Source organism: Saccopteryx leptura, chromosome 1 (assembly GCF_036850995.1).
Source record: "Saccopteryx leptura isolate mSacLep1 chromosome 1, mSacLep1_pri_phased_curated, whole genome shotgun sequence".
NCBI classification, from domain to species: Eukaryota; Metazoa; Chordata; class Mammalia; order Chiroptera; family Emballonuridae; genus Saccopteryx; species Saccopteryx leptura.
This window is the reverse complement of record NC_089503.1, coordinates 52,858,398-52,875,266: the sequence shown is the minus strand read 5'-3', so window position 1 is coordinate 52,875,266 and position 16,869 is coordinate 52,858,398. Positions and strand designations below refer to the sequence as shown.

Below are 16,869 nucleotides of genomic sequence, written 5' to 3'. Positions count from 1 at the left end.
GAACCAAAGTAAAAAGCTTGCCCTCATGAAACTTACATGCTGATGAGGAGAAAATGATAATTTGTCAATAAATTAACGAATTACATAGTATGTTAGAGAATAATAAGAAAATTTTAAATCATGGGAAGAGAATAAAATGACAACACTGAAAAGTTTATAGACGAGTAGAGGTTGGATGGAGATGCAGAAACAGGCATGTACATATGAAAGGGAAGTGTATTCTTGGCAGGGGAATAGCAGGTGTAAAGGTCCTGCAGCAGGAACATGCCTGTCAAGTTCAGGTATTATCCAGGGGCAGTGGTTCTATAGTGGAGGTGAAAAGGAAGAGAGAAGTAGTAGGTGAAGTTAGAGAGGTGATAGCAGTCTGATTATAGGGCCCTATAAGCCATCTTACTCAGTGTAAAATAGGGAGCCACTAGAAAGTTTTCAGTAGATAAATGATAATGTCTGGATTAGGAAGAGGAAGGCTCACTCTGACCAGCATATAGCAAACAGAATGTAGGAGAGTGAGGGTGGACTCAGGACAAGCAGTGTTGTGGCTGGTGTGAGAGGTGCTGACTTGGCCCAGAGTGATAGCAGTGAAGGGAGTGAGAAGAGGTCAGATTTCACCTAGCTTGTAGGTACCGCTGACAGGATTTACTGACGGATGGATTTAGGGTGTGAAAGACACAGAGGGATCAAGAAGGACTCCAAGATGTTGGCCTGAGCAAGAAGAGTTGTAAGAGAAATAAGTTTGAGGAGAATAATTTGGAGCTTAGTTTTGAAACGGTTAAGTTGGAGATGCTTATTAGTGAGCTGAGTGGGGAACAGACAGGGAGTTTGGATATATGAGTCTAGAGATTGGGAAAGATGATTGGACAGGAGATACAAATGTGAAAGTTGTATGCATAGAGATATTTATAATGAGTCTGGGTGAAGTCGTTTAGGTGTGATTAGAGGAGAGATGAGGACCAGGATGGAGTTCTGAAACTCCATCACCAAGAGGTGGAGTGAAATTGAGGAACCTGCAAGAGAAGACTAATAACAAGGGACCGAAAATCCAAGCAGGAATGTTGACTTGAAAACCAAGATGAAGAAGACATATGTAAGAGAAAGGAATAAACAGCTGTTTCAAATGCTACCATGAGGTCTGATAGACTGAGCACTGAGTACTGATCACTACAATTGGTAATGCAGGGGTCACTGGAAGTGATGTTGACAAGCAGTTTTGATGAAGAGTTTGGAACAAGAAGCTGATTGGAATGGCCTTAAGAGAAATTGACTGGAGACAGATTGGGGGCAATGAGTATATTACTACTCTCTCAAGTTTTTCTGCCAACAAGAGTAGAGAAGTGGGCTAGTAGTTGCTGGTGAGGAAAATGAGATCAAGGTTTTCTGTTTTTGTTTTAAATTGTAACAGATAACAGCACTAATGTGATGGAAATGATCTAGTAGAGAACAAAAATACATGATGTAGGTAGGATACAGAGGGAGGATTGCTGGAGCAATATCCTTGAATAAGTATTTGGATATCCTTCCTAGGAGTTCAAGGAAGAAGTCTAGTCTGCACATATGCATTTAGGAACCATTAGCATAAAGATGATATTTAAAATTGGGAAACTAGGTTAGATCACCAACAGGCAAATGAAGATTGAAAAGAAGTCAAACAATTAGTTAGACGTTAGAGGAGGAACCGACAAAGGAGACTGAAAAGGATCAGTAAACACAGGAGGAAGGTGAGGACTGTGATGTCCTGAACATGAAGACAGTATTTCTGAGAGTAGAGAGGGCTCCCTTGTGTGAAATGCAGCTGATAGGTCAAATAAGATGAGGACCAAGAACTGACCAGTGCATTTTAGTTACTCAGAGGTTCATTGGTGACCTTGAATGGAGTGATTTTGGAAGATTGGTGTGTGAGTCAAGGTGATGAAAGTCTGACTAGAGAGAAAACAGAAGTTGAAGAAGGAGTACATTACATTCTTTTGAGTTTTGTTTTGAAAGAGAAGAATAATTCAAAAGATGGTTTTAAAGAAAGGACAAAATAACTACATGTTTGTGAGCTGGAGGGAAATTAAAAATAATTCAGAGGATTGAACTGCCTGAGTGATATGCTTCAGTAGGTGGGGTTTTCAACAGTTTGTTTATTTTCAAGGAGTATGTGGGCCCAGGCGGGTAGATATCATTTGGGGATCTTACAGAGGTTTGTCTTGTGATCAATCTTCCATTATGGGTGAAAAAGGAAGCAGCAAGGTTATCAGCTGAGAGTGAGGGTAGGAGAGGATGGAGGCTTGAAAACGGAAGGTATAAATGATAGTTTAGGAGGAGATAAGAGGGTGAATGGATTAGGAAGGTGGCGTATGTTTGCTTGGGAACATTAAGAACTCACTTGACGTTGTTAATCATGAATTTAAAGTGCTATCCACCGCCATAGATGTGAAATTTTCTTCCATGCACTCTGTGCAGGGAAGGAGAGATAGGAGCTTGTGTTTGAGCAGGGTTGTGCTTGTGTCGGGCAGTGAAAGAATAGCAAAGAACTGAGGGTGTACAGATGGAGTGATTGCAATGATTGACTGAAATTTCATCTGAGTAGGAGAGTAAAGAGGACATGTGTGCATTTAGGGATAGTCAAGAGATGAAAGGGTTAGTGGATTTTAGGTTCTCTGGGGTGGGATGCTTACTGAGAATGCAGTGAAGAGGAGGTGGGCAGAGATTATGGAGGGACTGCACTTATTGGATGACCAGGTCTAGGGTATGATCATGGGAGTGAGGCCCTAAGGTAGGATTGAGGCCAAATTATTGAAGGAAACATGGAAAAGAATGGAAATACCAGAGCTTTGAAGGTATTGAATTAACTAAAAATTAAGACAAAAGTAGTGACGGAGAGAGTGACAAAAAGCCAGAAGTGGGGAAGGAGAAGTGACCTGAACAATAGTAGGTGTTCGTGACAAGGCTGGTTAGCTGTGGTATAAGTGTGCACTCAGTCAATGTGAGATTCAAAGCTGGGGGATTTCTTTCGAGAAAACAGCAGGAGTGGCAGATGACTAGTATTTACCTAGGCAGAGGCATTGAAGGAATGCTTTAAGGAAATGGAGTTGAAGAACAGGGGATAGATATAAAAAAATTCAACAGATAAAATAGCCAGTACACTGAAATGATGTGGCAGGACCCTAATTCCCACATTTTTACCTAAGTGTCTGGGATGATAGTAATGTGATTTATCAGGTTTACTACAAGAGATTGAGCACATTTTGTGGGAAAAATAATAAGATTAATTTTGAACGTTTTAAGATTGAGGATGTGTATGAGATGCAGATGTCCAGGGAAGTTAACTGGTAGAACCATTGGAAAGAAATTAATGAAAATCAAAGAGAATGAGAAATGGTTGAATTCTCAGGCCACTTTCATTTTGAAGGGTTTTAGAAAGTGATTTTCAATTCTAGTAGCTATGCATTAGAATCAAGTGGGGAACTTTGGAAGATGCCACTGCCCTATCTCCAGACTGACTACATCAGAATCTTCTAGGTTGACACCTCAGATATCTTGACACGAGTCTAGTGTGCAGCCAGGGTTGCAAATGACATGTATTTATGGTCTTTATAGATTGAAATTACTTTTTACAGCCCCATTGTCAAACTAAATGCTTGAACCATTTGTTTAAAACTGTTATATTAGGCAAAGAAATCCAAGCACAAAAATGCATTTACTATCTATGATTGATCCTTTTTTTCTTACCAAAGTGGGAGTTAATCTCAAAGTATTAGTAAGTACAGCTGCTGTTGGTGAGACTAGTAATACATTCTGTATAAAATTTAGCTGTAGGATGTAACTATAGCATTCTGATGCTAAAATCATGGTCTTCTTTATTAGTAGACATGTAGTACTGTGATTATCTTTTATTTTTAATTTAGGATAACCGTGCTATAAATAAACTCTGTAAAAACTCTACGTAGGCTGTGAACTTAGAGAAGAACATGGTTTATTGATTCCTGTAGGCTCTCGTGTATTGCCAATCTGTTCACTTCCTGTCAAGAAAACCTGGAAAACAAAGAAAGAGGGGCCTCGTTAGAACCACTTTAACACTTTTCAGAAAACCTTAGGTCTAAGTTTTGAATTTTTCAAATAATATGGTTGTTAATGTATGGCACGACTGAGGTAGCTCTGACAGCTCCCAAATTATTGCAGAGAGAATGAGAAAACCATTGTTTGTTTTTCTTTAACCTGTTCCACTGTGACTGCTACTTTAGATTTAATGTGACTGTAATAGCTTGAATTTATAGGTCATCCTTCTTCTAGGGTTTTTAAAGTGCTTTGTGTGAATTACTTTAATTTTTATGGAGTTAGTTTCATCATATTATGGAATGTATTTTGGAGAGAGTCTGTGGAGAGAACCAAAAAACCCCCCAAGAGTTTTTTGTTTTGTTTTGTTTTTTCCAGCTGCTATTGGTAGAATCATCCATTGATTTTAACTCTGCACTGCTTTAGAGCCCATTTATGTGTGGATTACTGTAGGCTTCTCTGGGGGGAATCTAATCCCCATAGGTTCAATTTGAGAGGATCTACTCTGTAGGCCAGTAAAGATGAAAATAGCAGCTCTTTTCCATGACATTGGTTTTTTTCGTTTTTTTTGGTTTTTTAAAAAATCTTTCTGAAGTGAGAAGCAGGGAGGCAGAAAGACTGCTGCATGTGCCTAACCACGATCCACCTGGCATGCCCACTAGGGGGCAATGTTTTGCCCATTTGAGACATTGCTCTATTGCAACCGGAGCCATTCTAGCATCTGAGGCAGAGTCCATGGAGCCATCCTCAGTGCTGGGCCAACTTTGCTTCCATGGAGCCTTAGCTACAGGAGGGGAAGAAAGAGATAGAGATAAAGGAGAGGGGAAGGTTGAGAAGCAGATGGGCACTTCTCCTGTGTGCCCTGGCCAGGAATTGAACCTGCCACATGCTGGGCCGATGCTCTACCACTGAGCCAACCGGCCAGGGCCTGGTTTTTTTATCTTTTAATTTTTATCTTTTTCATGCTTCAGTGACTCAGTTACAACTATCTAAGCAGTGTCTTAGTATGTGGGAATTGGGAAGGTAAATTGGACGGATTTGCAACACGAGAGCTCTATGATATATGCCTTTATAGAAAAGGTGATGGTTTAGGGCTGTGGGCACAGTGCTCTGAACAGTCATGAGGTCTGATTGGGGGCGCTCCTGGAGAGAAGCTGGTGGTCAGTAGCAGCCTCAATAATGTAGCTCAGAACATGGGAAATGTTGGGAGGATGAGAGTTGGCTTTCTACTACCTGATTCTTTAGATGTTTAAGAAATAATTTCATTAAATATAATAAAATAGCAAGTACAAAATATCTGTAGATTTTATATTGTCTTTTTCTGTTCTTTTTCAAAGCTTCATGCTAAGTAAACATTTCTAAAGTAAACATACCAAATGTGACTTAGAAGTCACTAAGTATCACTTATTTTAAACTGATAAATAGTACAATAAACAATGAAATCTTAGCAGCCCTAAACTTTTACTTTTAAGGAATGAAGCAGTATTTAAATACATAGAACCAAGTTTGTTAACACTTCAGAAGTTATACAATTCAGAATGATAGTGGAAGATTACTATACTTCTAGTAACATGACACTTCAAATAGACAAAATAAATACATACATAGAGGATAAAAAATCTTGTTGAAAGTTTGACTTATGTGAAATAGTTATGGAATTTTCTACTCACTGAGAGAAAAAATAATGTTCATAGGACGTTTCAAAAAAACTGCTCTTTAAGCCTGACCAGGTGGTGGCGCAGTGGATAGAGCATTGGACTGGGATGGGGAAGACCCAGGTTAGAGACCCCGAGGTCACCAGCTGAGCGCGGGCTCATCTGGTTTGAGCAAAGCTCACCAGCTTGGACCCAAGGTCGCTGGCTCGAGCAAGGGGTTACTCGGTCTGCTGAAGGCCCACGGTCAAGGCACATGTGAGAAAGCAATCAATGAACAACTGAAGTGCCACAATGAAAAACTGATGATTGATGCTTCTCATCTCTCTTCGTTCCTGTCTGTCTGTCCCTATCTATCCCTCTCTCTGACTCTCTCTCTCTGTCTCTGTAAAAACAACAACAACAACAACAAAAACTCATTAAAAAAAAGAAAAGAAAAATACTTACCCAGCAGGGGAGATACTATGATCATGAAGTTGGTTTTCCCAGGGAGAGGCTTATCCATTACACTCTGGATGTGCTGACCTCTGCGATTTCCCCAAATGTGGGAAACTTGACTGTATAATGTGTAGTAGTGGGGGACTGCATTTGTAATAAAAATAGACCAAAAAAGAAAAGAAAAAAAAGAAAAGAAAATGTCACTATCATACAAAAGGTACATTAATTCCAAAGGATCAGAAGTGTATGGGCTACATTTACTGATCATAATGCAATAAGTCTATCTGTGAATGAGCAACAAGAAACAACACCAGAACCCTAAATACCTGAAAATCAAACTCCTTCAGAGATCTCTTCAGTAATAAATAAATAAATAAATAGATCAGAACTGAAAACTGACATTATAGACATTGAAAATACAATGGAAATAAGAGTGCAGCTATCAGATCTGTGGAGTTCACCCAAAACTATATTTAGATTATTTAGATGAAAATTTATAACTTCAACTTGTTATACTAAATAAATAGAATAATAGAAAATAAATAAATCCAGATTAAATTGTAGAACCTAGTCATGGGAAAATAAAGTAAACCAAAAACTGAGGGAGCAAAGCATTAGTGAAACCAAAGAGTTAGAAAGTGGGGGAGGGGGGAGGCAAGGAAAGAGTTGTATTAATAAACAAAGCCAAGGCATGCTTCTTTGAATTATAAATAAGTAAATATTTTGCTATTCTGACCAAGAAAATAATATGAGAAAACATGACTATAAAGCAAAAGGAATGAGAAAAGAGATTTAATAACAGATATAGAAGAGATTAAAAACTTTCTGTAATAAGATGCCATATATGCCGATGATGTGGAAATACAAATGGAGGAGAAGGTACAAACATCTCAGATTAGGTATAAAAATGTTTAGAAGACATAAGAACTATTATTCACAAAAAGCTATAGGCCCAGGTATTTGTATAGGTTAGTCTATCAAAATATAAAGTAATGCATCATCTCTCTTTTGTTGGAACCGTAATAGTTATTGCAAATTTGTTTTTAAATTCTTATTGAAAAAAATTTTTTTAATGAGCCTAAGAAATAAGTAAAAGTCACAAATGTTTCCATTATCCTAAAAGAATCATTGTTATTTACCTTTTTTTAAAGGTAGACTTGGAATTGCTATAGATTTATACACATTAAATATTTTGATACAAAATTATCAAGTCATTCTCTGGAGAGGCTTAATAATTCATATACTTTTAAAACTATTTCACAAAACAGAAAGCATAGAAAACATTCCCATTCACTTCATGAGGCTACTGTCATACTGATATTAAATTTGACAAAGACTATAGGAAAAAAAAAATTAAGAAATATTTGCCTGACCAGACGGTGGCGCAGTGGGTAGATTGTCGGACTGGGAGGCAAAGGATCCAGGTCCAAAACTCTGAGGTCACTGGTTTGAGTGCAAGGTCGCTGGCTTGAGCCCAAGGTCACTGGCTTGAAGCCTAAGATTGCTGGCATGAGCCCAAGGTTGCTGACTTGAGCAAGGGCTCACTTGCTCTGCTGTAGACCCCCAGTCAAGGCACATATGAGAAAGTAATCAATGGACAATTAAGGAGCTGTAACGAAGAATTGATGCTTCTCATCTCTCTTTCTTCCTGACTTTCTGTCCTTGTCTACCTCTCTCTGTCTCTCTCTCTTGCAAAAAAATAAATAAAAAATTTACACACATAAAAAAGTCTCAGGTACCCAAATTTTATGTTAAATAATGGTAAAGTAAATACAACTTTGTATTAAAAGTATGATATGCTGCAATTTCAGGATTTATTTCAAGAATACAAGAATGTTAAAGCACTAGGAAACCTATTAACACAATGATAAGTTTTGGTGTTGTCATTTATATATAATTATTTGTTTTAATTTTTGGCCATGTTTATACAAAATAAGTAACATAAACTTTGTACATTTTCTTCAATCTCCAGCTATTCCCTTACTTATTTATTTTTATTTTTATTTTTTTGTATTTTTCTGAAGTGAGAAGCAGGGAGGCAGAGAAACAGACACTGGCATGTGCCCCACCGGGATCCACCCGGCATGCCCACTATGAGGGGATGGTGCCCATCTGGGGCATTGCTCCATTGCAACTGGAGCCATTCTAGGGCAGGGGTCCCCAAACTGCGGCCCCCTGAGGCCATTTATCCGGCCCCGCTGCACTTCCGGAAGGGGCACCTCTTTCATTGGTGGTCAGTGAGAGGAGCACAGGATGCATCCAGTACTCCTGGAGTACTGTATGTGGCAGCCCCGCAAAGCGTGGAGTCGCTCATGTACAGTACTACTTCTGGTGATGCGGGATGCACGCATCATGGCTCCGGAAGCACGTCATATCACTTGTTACGGCTAGCAGTGACAAATATGGAACCGGACATTGACCATCTCATTAGCCAAAAGCAGGCCCATAGTTCCCATTGAAATACTGGTCAGTTTGTTGATTTAAATTTACTTGTTCTTTATTTTAAATATTGTATTTGTTCCCATTTTGTTTTTTTACTGTAAAATAAGATATGTGCAGTGTGCATAGGGATTTGTTCATAGTTTTTTTTTTTTTTTATAGTCCGGTCCTCCGATGGTCTGAGGAACAGTGAATTTGCCTCCTGTGTAAAAAGTTTGGGGACCCCTGTTCTAGGGCCTGAGGCAGAGGCCAGGGAGCCATCCTCAGCACCCAGGTCAGCTTTGCTCCAATGGAGCCTTAGCTGCAGGAGGGAAAGAGAGAGATAGAGAGAAAGGAGAGTGGAAAGAAGCAGATGAGCACTTCTCCTGTGTGCCCTGGCAAGGAATTGAACCTGGGACCTCCACACACTGGGCCAATGCTCTACCACTGAGCCAACTGGCCAGAGCCTCCCTTATTTTTTAAGAAAATAACTTTTTCTTTTTTATACTTATGATTTTAATTTATTGTGTTTACATAGATTCAAGTGTCCCACCGAATATATCACCCCCCACCCCCGTGTTCCCCTGTGCCCCTCCCCTTGCCCCCTCCCCCCAACTCCTTTCCCCCTTTCCCTCCAAGATTTGCTTTCCTGTTTTCTATAATGCTGTGTTATGTATAAATAATTTCACAAATCTCTTTCCCTTCTCTGATCCCATCTTCTCTTTCACTTTCCCTCTGACCACTTTCCCTCTGGTCCCTTTGATTCCACCTCTGCTTCTGTTTCGTTACTTAGTTTACATTGTTCATTGGATTCCTCAAATGAGTGAGGTCATATGATATTTTTCTTTCTCTTCCTGGCTTATTTCACTTAGCATGATAGTAAGTGAAAAAATAACTTTTTTGAAGTATATTTTATGTCATGTAACTCACCCACTCTATGTGTATAGTTTAGTGATTATTTAGTAAATCTGTGTGAAGTTGTGCAGGCACCACTATAAGTCAGCTTTAGAACATTTCCTTCACCCTGGTAAGATCCCTCATATTTATTTGCCACTAATTCCAGTTCCAGGAGGCCAGTAATTTACTGTCTTTCCCATAGATTTGCCTTTTTTGGACTCATACGAATGAATGTACAGTATGTGATCTCCTTTGTGGTTGTCTTCTTTCACTTAGCATACTGTTTTTGAGGTCTAGCTATGTTGGAGCATGTGTCATAAGTTCTTTCCTTTTTACTAGTGATTAGTGTTTCACTATATGGATGTACTAGATTTTATTTATCTATTCACCAGTTTATGGACATTTGGGTTGTTTACTGTTTGGGGCCCTCAGTGGTGCTTGATCATTCTGTCATTTGACCTCTTCCTTGATCTTCTCCTACTCATCTGAGATAGACTTCTGTTCTTAACTTTCTGCGGACAACTGTACTTTCTATTGTACCTCTTAAAGAAAATAAAGCCTCTATCTTCCCTGCCCCCGAAAAACTAATAGCACAGAAACAAAGTAACATGGCAGCATAGTATTTGGTAAAGGTGGCATTTCAAATCAGTGGGGGAGAAAGTGGATTGATCAGTAAGTGGTGCTGCGATAATTGGATAACTATTTAACTAATTGTATTTCTGCTCTGCTCCGCAAAATTTTCATATGCTTTGAATTTTATAAAAAGTAAAATCATTAATATTCTAAAGGAAATGACTGGATAATTTATAATCAGGATTCTGTAGTTATGACAGAAAAACATTAATAACAGTGGCTTGGTAAGACAGTATATTTTAAAACTTCTCTCATGCCAGTAGATGTAGGTTGCTCATAGCCTCTGGGAGGCTCCAGGTAGTCAGTCATAAGATCCAGGTTCCTTTTCTTTTTCTTTTTTTTTTAGAGTTGGAGACAGAGAAGGAGAGAGGAGAGGGAAGGAGAAGCATCAACTTATAGTTGCTTCACTTTAGTTTTCATTGATTGCCTCTCTCATATGTGCCTTGACCAGGAGTCTCAAGCTGAGCCAGCACTCTAGCCAGTGACCTTGGGCTTCAAGACAGCAATTAATGTACCTTTTGTATGATTTTGGATCATATTGATGATCCTGCGATCAAGCCAGTGACCCTATACTCAAGCCCATGAGCCTCAGCTCAAGAGATCTTGAGTTTCAAACCTGGGACCTCAGCATTCCAGGTTCATGCTCAATTCACTGCATCACCACTGATTAGACACTTTGCTTATTTATTTATTTTTTTAATACTTTGCTTTTCTTAGTACATGGCTTGTAACTCAAAGTTACCTTGTGGGCTGAGATGGCTCATGGAATTCCAGCGCTTTTATTTGCATTTCTGGGAAAGACAAAAGTTTCTACCTCCAGTCTGAGTCTGCTCTTCAGTAACCTTTCTGGCAGTTCTACTCAACACTCATTGATGAGAATTTAATCACATGGCCATCCCTAGCTAGAAAGAAAGTTGGGAAATATAGTCTTTTAGCTTGCTGTCTTGTGCCAAATACAATTTGAATTTCAGGATTTGTTTAATTTGGAGAAAGGAAAAGGTAGATATTGGGTGGCAACTACCAGTTTCCATCATATTTTAGGTAGGTGAAGCATTCTTCAGCCTGACCACAGTGCCAACAACCATAATAGATGAGTTGGATGGATTTTGACAGACACACAGCAACAACTTTTTTTCCCCAAAAAAACATTACAAGCGAAAGGAAGGAAAACCACAAAATTGGACAAAACAGTTGCCATGAATGACATATATAATTAGTATTCTTGAAGTGGAAAGAAATACACTAATAAGAAACTTAATTGTGCCTTTTGAACAGAAAGTATAAATTCTTTGGTGGTTCTTTAAGTGTACAGTAATACATTATGGTTAGTACTTAATCTTATGTATACTTTTTAAAGAAAAGAGCATATTTACTGTTTAGCCAGGGGAGCATTATTTGTTTTGGGTGTATACATTGTAGGCTCATCTGTTTAATGCTACCCTGTATTAATACATGTATGGTGTTAGGTTATTTGATTTAGGAGAGATTCAGCTACATGACTGGATGCTCAATTAACTGTCATGTTGAGAATCATTTGCTTTGCAATTAATAAGAAGATCAAATCGATAGCCATTCTCAGTTCAGGGCTTTATCAGGAAGTGAATTAAAGTGAAACTGTTAATGGTCATTTTTCTAAATACTAATCACTGAATTTCAAATACTAGAGAAAAAAAGCTTGCATGTTTTTAGTGGTTATTATAGCCTGGGATGTTTTTAACTGAGGTCAGAACTTGGGGACATATTGGGAGGGAGTATTGTTTCTGGCCTGATTTCTTAGACAACCATAATTCTTTACAGTTTTCTCTTAATGTCTTTTGATTAACAAGCAACTTGGAGCCAAGTGATTTTAGCTATTTGGTATCCTTGGTAACCATTGTTAGATGATGAATTGGATCAGTTAAAATTAATTTCTTGTGAAAATCTGCTACCATGAGCAAGTATTGGCTTTGATGTTTAGATGCACAATAAATGTGTGTGTGTGTGTGTGATCGTAGGTGGAGAATATTTGTAGATAAAAACTACAAAGCCTAGCAGATTAAAAAAAATGGTGATAATGGAAGGCTGCAAGGGCTCTGCCTTTAAGGATCCTTCTTCTACCTGAAGAGGGAGGACCTCTACAAATGAAGGAACCTGAGGCATACTTGCCACTGAGTAAGCTTTTGTTCAGTGAGAAAAGTAGCCTTTCTTTTCTTGCATCTGTGAATGCTGTCATGACAAAGCTATTTATTGTTATAGAAGTTTGGAAGAAGACAGAGAACAGTTTTTTTCCCCAGTATAAAATAACCCAGTATATATTTTAGCTCCAAGCACATTTTTAATGTCAATTAAGAAAACATTTTTCTTTGGTCCCAAAAGGTACCTTAGCTGAGACCCATATCTACTACAGATCATACAGTTCTGGAAATCTACACTTTGGAGTATTGCTAGAACTTGGCAGAGCATTTGCTAGACTCTGGAACATGGGATGAAATTACTGGTTGGTGAGATAGCAGTACTTCCATCCCCACATTTGGAGCCTGTGGTAAAGGGTGGGCCAGAACAACCCCTTTGTTCAGAGGTGCCCTCAGTCCCTGCAACCACACATCCCCCTGCAGGGGATAAGGAGGAATGGATGGTGTTGAATTCACTTCCATGTAGGATTTTGGCTGCTGCTGATTTCAGGATATTCTTTGTTCTCACAGGAGCTATAAGATAGACATTTAATGTGGAAAAGCAGAAGCTGAGCTATAACAAGATAAATCACAGTGTCATTTATAAGATTAGCTGCTTAGAATTTTTTACCACCAAATCTTCCTTGTTCTACAGTTAAATACGCCCTAAACGAACACTTCCAGGGAAAAGCACGGATCCTGGGCAGCCCATGTAAACTGAGTTCAAAGACTGCATCACCCCCCTCATAGTTATATAACTTGGGGATAGTTACCTAACTTCTTGGTGTCTCTCTCTCTCTCTCTCTCTCTCTCTCTCTTTAATCTGCAAAACATGGATAATTAGGTTTATAGGACTACTGTAAGGTGTAAATGAGATCATGGATTTGGGACAAGGCCTGGCACTTAGAGCTCAGTAAATGTTAGTTCCCTTATTATACCCCTCGGGGAATGATCTTTCTGACTTTCACAAAAATCTGTACAAGTGACTCTTACCTCATCCTTTATTTTTGTTTTCTTTTACTTCTTCCATTAATCTCTTTTTGTTTTCAGTCACCTTCTAATGCCCTACTACATTATTGTTTTCTCTTCTCTTAATTCATCTTATCCCCTGTTGCTTCATTTTATCCTCCTTGTCATTAGCTGTTTTATAAGTGAGAATGCAGTGTACTCAGTCTAGCTATTCCTTCACCGCATTTAATGGGAAGCTACCAAGTACTGGGTGCTGTCCTTGGTGCTGGAGTTTTAATGAGTAAGAAATGGTCTCATCCTCAAGATTACCGCAGATAATGTAGATAATGTAGATAAGTAAACAAGCAATTATGCAGTAAGGGAAAGTGTGGTGTGTTATGGAATTTCATAGGAGGGGCAACAGACTTAACCTTGGTAGGAATAGTATCAAAGATGGCTTCCCAGAGAAGAAATAAGCTCTGACATATTATGGAAGTAAGAGATCAAGCAAAGCACTCAAAGAATTTTCAGAAAAAACACATGTGTGAAGGCTTGAATACTTCAGGTGGTCCATGACCTTCAGGAGCCTGAATTAGTGTAGGGTTGGTGGAGTAGAATTTGGAAGTAAGAGTGGGGGGTGTTTATGTGATAAAAGATAAAGTTATGAAGGTAATTAGGGGTCCTTGGGCCATGTTAAGAATTTGGATTTTATCCTAAAAGTAATAACGGTCTATTTTGTGATAGAATGCATAGAGTATGGAGTACAGTTGGAGGGAGGTATAAAGGAAGTATGATGTTTCTGATATAGGCAGTTTGATCATAAGGGGTTTTGAAGAAGGAGCAGGTTGAGGAAATGAGAGAGACTGAGTTGGGTTTTAGAAACGTACATTTGAGGTATATAGATAGTAGTTGTAAATATGGGTCTAAAATGAAAAAGCAATTTCAAATTTTATTGTGAAATTATGATAATGATTGCATTTGTTTTTCCCAACTGTTTTCATGTGTGTGTGTGTGTGTGTGTGTGTGTGTGTGTGTGTGTGTGTGTTTTGTTTGTTTGTTTCAAGATTCTGGTTTTTCTGCCTGTTATATTTTGATGTGCATGGTTGGATAATGATGGCTCGATTATATGTATTGAGGAGGGATCAAAGTGTAAGAAAAACATACTTGAAGTAGAGGAGAGAAACAGTATGCATTTTCTGTGAAGGCAATTAGAATAAAATAGTGTTCAGACTCTGGTATTACAGGAATTGCTTACAGGAACATGGAAGTTGGCTTCTTTCTAGGAAGCAGAAGTGCCATCCTGAATGAGTCCCATGGCCAGAAACATGAGCTGGGGGTGATCCCAAGGGAAGTGTATGAGTGAGGATGTTGGAATGAGTGATAGGTATGATCTTATCTTGCCTAAAATCAATCTCTAAGATGAGAGATGTGTCTCTAAATAAGCTAATTTCATTTAAGAAACAACTATGGGTGTGTCATTGCCAAATTTATCTAAAAATGTTTGGAGTCTATTTTTATTTCTGGTTTGTATGCCCTTTGAAATCAAGTCCTACGGTAAGTGTATTACCTGCGGGGCTGTGGAGAGCTGCCTCTGGTCAGTCAGACCCTGACTTCTGTTTTGCTTCCAGTGGAGCCCTCTCATTCCAGCATTTCAGGATTTGTTGATCAAATTCATATCTCTGTAGTTGACACCAGTCATGAATGTATAATCTTTTACCATACCTTTGTTAAGTTCATATTTTCACCATGTTAGTTTGGTTAGTTTCTCCCCATACTGTTGGGCGCTCATCTCCATCACTACTCAGATTTTCCTTTTCTTCACTTCCCATGGTTCACCTGACGCAGGAACTGGACCTGACCTTGAATTTCCAGGGCGGGTGCCTTGTAGTGTAAGTGGAGGAATGAGGAGCCTTCCCTTACAGGATGCAGCAGCCACACATAAGGCTACCTTCTCAGGAAACCTAGCAGTGGTTTCTCAGCTCCTTTTTCCCGTCCAGGTCCCCCAACTGACAAACGTCATTGCTTTTGTTTTGCTTACAACATCTCCTGTTATACCTGATCCCTCACACAGATTTGGGAGAGCTTCCTAAATGTTCTTGCTGCCCACTGGAGTGAGGAATGCTAGGTGATCTAACAGCTTCATCGTGGCCCTGTAAAATCCAGGTCATGGCCTGGAATTAGTTCTTGGGAGATAGGGCTGCACAAAGCCACCTGGCAAAGTGTGTGTGGCTTCTGCTCCAGGTCACGGCATGCCCCTTGCCTGCCAGCACTGCTCCAGCTGATTTCTCCTGCTTCACAGGACTCTGGACTTGGCCAGTGGAGATGTTCTCCCTGCTGCCCATCTCCCTTCCAAATGAGCTCTCTCTTCACAGCCACACTGCTCACAAAGTATCTTACAATTACTGGGCTTCCTCCTCCTCTTATTCAATTCCTACACCCACCACTCCTCTGAGGCTGCTCCAACTGTAGTCATCAGTGACCTGCTAATTGCTAATCCCAGTGGCCACATTTCAGTTATTGAAATGTGATCACTGCTTTCTACTCTCTTGAATTTTGCAGTGCTGAATCCAATTCTTTTTCTCCTTCATGGGTTTCCTTTCTTTTGCTCACTCCTTAAATGTTAGTATTTCCTTATGACCTAGCATGGCCGCTTCTTTTCTCACTTTTTGCACTCCCCCCACCCCCGGGTCTTCCCTTCCACTCTCAAGATTGACCAGCCTCCAATATGCTGATAGTTCCAAATCCATATTTCTGCCCAGACTGTGCTGCGCTTTAGGCCTATATGTTTAATGGCCTCCTGGACGTCTCCCTCTGGAAAAGCAAAAGTCACCTCAAATTCATCATGTCCAAGACCGGAGTCATCATTTTGGCCTTTACACTTGATGTTTTTCTGCCTGAAATATTCTTCCCACAAGCCCCACAGGCTCACCACACTCTGCGCTGATCTCTGCCCAATCAGCATCTGCTCAGAAATGCCCCATATGCACCTGTGTCTTCCCTGGGCTTACTTTTTTCTTCAGAGCTCATATATCCGATTTTATATGTTAGAATATTTTCTACTTGCTTAGTGTTTGCCTTCCCCAAGTAGAATGTAAGATCTATTTATCTAGTTCACTATTATGTTTGTAGCACTAGACCAATTTGTGGAATATAATAGGTGCCCAAATATTAAGTGAATGAATAAATTGTCTTCCCGACCCCTGACTGATTTCTGTATTTTTTTCTTGATGGGTCACACCACCGCATCCCCAGTCACTGAAGAACTTGGATGTCATTTCAGAAATTTATTTTATCATCCCACCTCCCTCCCTCCCTTCACCCAACAGTCACCAATTCCAGCCAGTTTTATTTCATTTTTTTTCTCATATCTGTGTCCCAGCTCTGTTCCTATGACCATCACCTCATTTCAGGCCCTCAAATCTCTCTCCTGTATTACTGGAGCTCCTAATGTGCTTCCTGCCTCTTCTTAACCACCCAAATCGAACCTCCACAGAAGCCAGACTGGTCTTTCCATAAAAACCAGATCTAACCCTGCTACTTTCCTTTGTAAAACCCTGCACAGTTCCAATCAGCTATAGGGTCTAGTCCAAGCTCCTTAGTGTGACATATAAGAGACTAATCTGGTCCCACAACATGCCCTCTCTTGTGTTATGCTAACAGTAACATGTGCCATGCAGTGATGGTTTCTGTACAGAAAC

General features: G+C 39.5%; 1 protein-coding gene and 1 non-coding gene across 4 annotated transcripts in view; both read left to right on the top strand.

Moving 5' to 3' along the window:
- Positions 1–16,869, top strand: part of SYT9 (synaptotagmin 9) — a 244,015-nt gene that overhangs the window by 12,122 nt on the left and 215,024 nt on the right. The window lies entirely within an intron of this gene.
- Positions 6,127–6,283, top strand: LOC136390026 (U1 spliceosomal RNA). Its single transcript, XR_010748554.1, has one exon. It is a non-coding gene; the product is annotated as a U1 spliceosomal RNA (small nuclear RNA).